The 4946-nt window shown below is 56.7% G+C and overlaps 1 long non-coding RNA gene across 1 annotated transcript; it reads left to right on the plus strand.

The window, feature by feature from the left end:
* The first annotated feature begins 237 nt into the window (after window positions 1-237).
* Window positions 238-2290, plus strand: LOC131499408 (uncharacterized). The gene is made up of 2 exons (XR_009255858.1): window positions 238-825; window positions 2044-2290. It is a non-coding gene; the product is annotated as an uncharacterized LOC131499408 (long non-coding RNA).
* The last annotated feature ends 2656 nt before the right edge of the window (window positions 2291-4946 follow it).

Here is a 4946-nt window from a genome sequence, read left to right on the forward strand (position 1 = left end):
TGTGACTGGTTCCCCAAGTGTCTGTGCCAATCCTCTGTCTCCGCAAGTCCTTCCCGCCCTCCCCACTTCCTCTCCACTGCCCGGCTTGGCCCAGAGACCCGTGGGAGAGAGCGTGACGCTCGGGCTCCCGTGAGCTGCTCTCCCCTGGGGCCAGCGTGTGAGCAGGAGAGCCCCCCCTCCCGCAGGCAGGTTCTAGTGGTGGGACCCTGCGAGCGACGGCAGCTCCCACAGCAGCCCCGCTTCTAGCCCCCGGTGACTTTGACCGGGGTGGGGGTGGGGTTCTGAAAAGGGAGCCTGTCCTCGGCCAGGAGCACCTGCAAATCCACAGGGGCGTGGCTTGGCCCGCTAACCTCTGCCTCACCTGCCCGAGCCCGCCTGGCAGCCTGCTGGGTCCCATCCAGGGTGCACTCGGGGCCGGGTTTCGGGCTTCCCACGGGCAGGGGTGATGCCAGGCCCTGGCTGCGGGCGGCAGGGGGCCACCTCCGCGGGCATTTCCTCCTGCGCCAGGCCAAGAGCGCGACTGTTCTGATTACGTGTCGGCCAGGAGCCGCAGATGTTGTGCAAGCACCCCTCTCCGGGACTAGCTGTCTCCTCCCCTTCTCCCCAGCCAGGCTCCTCCGGCCCACCTCCTCGGGGGTCCTGCCTGCTCTCCCGGGTAGACCGTCCCGTGCCCCTTTGTGGGCCCCACCGGGTCCTGCCCGCAGGGACATCATGACACACGCCATGTGGTCTGCTCCTCCCCCACCAGGCCCATGGCTCTGGGAGGACAAGGACTCTGTGGAACCCACATCTCCCTCCCCATCTATGGCGCGTCGCAGGCACGCGGTAGGTCCTCAGTGTAGGATTATTGAATCAGTGAACGATCAAATGGGTGAGGTTGCGTCTGCCTTCGGAAAGAGGCGGAGAGCTTCTGAGGCGGGGCCTGGGCCTCCTGCGTGCCCTCGTCGGCTCGATGCCTGGCAGCACGGGCTGGCCAGAGCAGACCTGTGAGCCAGGGAATGAACGAATGAAGGAAGGAAGGAAGGCGTTGCTGTGTAGCACGATGGGGATGTGCGCAGGTTCCGGCCCCAAACTCCCGGGACACGAATTCCGTCTTTCCCTCTTCTCTTGGCGGTGTGGCCGTGATCAGATCACCCAGACACGCTGTGCCCTCCAGCCCACAAAGCTCTGCGGGCGCCGATCGGTAGAAGGGGAAGTCACCCAATGGGGAAAACGGATCCCCAGGGATCTGGGTGGGGGGTCCACACCAGCCGCTCCGGTTTCCTCGTCCGTGGAACGGGGGTGCCAGCGGCTGACAAGGAAGGTGTGCGTTTTGAGGGTCACACGAGGGCAAACACCCGAGTGAGCCCGGACCCTGGACCAAGTCAATAGTTCTATTCGCCAGTGTTGTTACTCCCCTTCGGCAGACAGTCTCTCTCCTCTGTGCTCGCTCTCAATAAATATTTGTCCGATGAACGAGCCAGCTTTCCGGCCGGTCCGCCGGGTTCAAGGTGCCTGCCCCTTCTCCTCCCGAGCGGGTTGTCCAGAGCCTCTGGGTCCGGGCTGGCAGGTGGAGAAAGCTGACCATGGCAGGTGTCGCCACAGCGTGTCACCCACCCCCCTGGGAGCACCCCTGTCTTCCGGGGGGCATAGCCATTGTCCCCCAGCCTCCCCCTGCCTCCCTTCACTGAGCCCGGGTGGCTCAGTCGGCTGAGTGTCCCGCTCTTGATTTCGGCTCAGGTCCTGATCTCACGGTTTGTGAGTTCGAGCCCCATGTCCAGCTCTGCGCTTAGAGCCTGGAGCCTGCTTGGGCTTCTCTGACTCCCTCTCTCTCTGCAACCCCCCCCCCGCCCCCGTCTCTCTCTCTCTCTCTCTCTCTCTCAAAACTAAACGTTAAAAAAAAAGGATAAAGACTTTTTCCTAGACCCAGATTCTCATCCAGAATTACACGTGCATTAGATTGCTATAACTCTTTAGTGTCCTTTGATCTGGAATATTCCATGGCCTTTCCTCTTCTTCCACAACGTTGACATTTTTGGAGAGGACAGGTCCGTTGTTTCCTAGGATACCTGTCGTTCTGGGTGTGATGCCTCCTTCTGATGGGCTTTGGGTCAAGCGTCGCAACAGAAATACCCAGGACTGAAGTGCACGTCCCCTGCTGCATCATATCTGGGGTCACACGGTGTCACCTGTCCCATCGCTGGTCCTGGTAATGCTGATCCCTCGGTTAAGGTCAGGTCTGCTAGGTTCCTCCACGGTAACGGGACTGTTTTCCCTCTGTAACTAATAAATGTCTTCTGGGCACCTGGTGTCAGACTGTGTAGATATCTTGTATCTCATGAAGCGTTCACCTGCTTTTATTTGGATTTTAACAGATTTTTTTTTCCCCTGGAGCAAAACTTACCTACAGAAAAATCCACAAAGTTCTCAAGGAACTATTACAAAATGAACAGGGCAGGGGGGCCGGAGGGGGCCTTTAGTGAGGTGCTCTGGGAGGGGCTCAAGCCTGGGGCTGAAGGCAAGAAGGAGGCCCTCTGAGGATTTGGGGGGGGGGGAGTGTGGGGAGCGGGGCTGGGGAGGCCGGCTGGGGTGGGGGGGGCTGCTGGCAGAAGCCAGTATAAGTCTAGTTTTCTTGGGAGGGCTCCAGAGCCCAGGGTGAGGTCCCACAGTTTCTTCCTTTCCTTTCCTTTCCTTTCCTTTCCTTTCCTTTCCTTTCCTTTCCTTTCCTTTCCTTTCCTTTCCTTTCCTTTCCTTTCCTTTCCTTTCCTCCTTTCTTTTTGCAGGGTCATTCACCTATGGGACTGGACTGGTGTGCTGGCTGCAAGGAAAGCCAGAATGGGAACCAGAAGACCAGCCCCTCTCTGTTTCCTGGGCCAGAGGGATTGCAACCCCCTTCTAAAATTCTCACTCTCCGGGGCGTGAGCCCAGGCCAGCCTGCAACAAACCAGGGGAAAGAAGGCCCGGCCCCTTTCCAACAGCAGCGTCCCTGAGAACTGACCCTCCCCCCCCTTCAGGGACAGTCTCACTTAGGAACCCTGGGCCCTAGGAGTTTTCAAAGGGAGTAACCGGGAACTTTGAACTCTTTTTATTATATCAGAAGCCAACAGAATTTGTTCATTTAACGACAGTTAGGTTTCCCAGTTTAGCCACATATAATCTCATCCGTTTTCTGTTCAGTAAATACGTATACAGGGTCTCCTTTTATTTATTATTATTTTTTTTTAACGTTTATTTTTGAGACAGAGAGAGACAGAGCATGAACGGGGGAGGGGCAGAGAGAGAGGGAGACACAGAATCGGAAACAGGCTCCAGGCTCTGAGCCATCTGCCCAGAGCCCGACGCGGGGCTCGAACTCACGGACCGCGAGATCGTGACCTGAGCCGAAGTCGGACACTTAACCGACTGAGCCACCCAGGCGCCCCCAGGGTCTCCTTTTAAAATACACCTTTGTTGAGATCAAGATCGTTGAACATCAAGTTCGCTATGTTTTTTTTTAACTATTTTATTTCTCTCTGAAACGCATAAACGTCATAAAGTGCCGGGAGTTTGTGGGAAGCTCAGGGCGGGTGGGGATGCCCCTGATTCCCCATCACCCTTGGGGAGGAGCCCCAAGTGAGTTAAAACCTGAGGGGTGAGTAGGTGTTAGAGGAGGGAGGGTTGGGAGTGAGGGGCTGCCGGGGAGCGTTCCAGGCAGCCAGGGAAGAGCCTGTCCCTGGGGCCCTGGGGAAGGGGAAGGGGGTAGCCAGGGAGTGGCAAGAGCAGGTGTGAGTCTCAGGACGGTGGCTGGGGTGGGGGGCAGGGAACTAGCCGTGCAGGTTTTGAGGGTTGTTCCAGGACACCAGCACTGCTGTTCCAGACTGGGACCATCCCAGCCAAACAGGGGTGGCCGCCTCCCAGTGACCCTGGGGAGTACAAACATAGGGTGAGCTGAGACATGGAAGGCCTTGGGCCTTTTGGTCTGGGACTGGAATTCTCTCAGACTCCGGGTGACGGGTCTGGATGCTTGTGAAGTTTGTAAACGAGAGTAGTTTTTGAAAGACAGTCACATCTCCGCTTACAAGATAGTCTGAAAAAGCACAACTATAGGAACAGTGAAAGGATCAGTGGTTTCCAGGGGTTGGGAGGGCAGGTGGGGCCCAGGGGAGTTTTCAGGACAGCGAAACCATCTGTATGACACTATGATCGTGGATTCATGATGTTACACATTTGTCACAACACACAGCATGAGCTGGTGGCTCAGTCTGTTAGGCGTCCGACTTCGGCTCAGGTCATGATCTTGCGGTTCGTGAGTTCGAGCCCCACGTCGGGCTCTGTGCTGACAGCTCGGAGCCTGGAGCCTGCTTCGGACTCTGTGTCTCCCTCTCCCTCTGTCCCTCCCCTGCTCACGCTCTGTCTCTCTCTGTCTCTCAAAAATAAATACACATTAAAAAACAAATTTTTTTTAACCCACAGAATACACAACACCAAGAGTGAACCCTCATGTACACTATGGACTTTACCCATAGAAATCTCTTTCAGCCATACCATCACCTTCTAGAAGGTTCCATAACACCCTCTGCCCAAGATCATTCCTTCCTCTTCTGGAAATCTTTTGGCGAATACCTCTATTCACGTGCCAGGTCCAAACAATTGTGGCTACAGAGAGAGATAAGGGGAAGGGTTCCCAGGCCTGGCCCGTCCAATGGAGAGATGTCACCCCACGCACGAACGGTGATGTCTGCTGTGGGCGTGTAGCCGGTGGGAGCCGCGGCCTCTCTGCTATGTATTTCCACCTGGGGACTGAGCGAGTCCCACGACACATTCACCCAGCAGCTGGCGTCCTGCAGTCACCTAGAGGCCCAGAAACGCTCACAGCAGCCATAGGACTTGCTCAGCCAATGTCCGCCATCATTTGGCAAACAACGACTATGGAAGAAGTGACAGTGAGGGTGTGACCCCAACAGTGCCTGGAGAGGGGTTGTGTGTGT

This window comes from Neofelis nebulosa, chromosome 17, assembly GCF_028018385.1.
Source record: "Neofelis nebulosa isolate mNeoNeb1 chromosome 17, mNeoNeb1.pri, whole genome shotgun sequence".
NCBI lineage: Eukaryota > Metazoa > Chordata > Mammalia > Carnivora > Felidae > Neofelis > Neofelis nebulosa.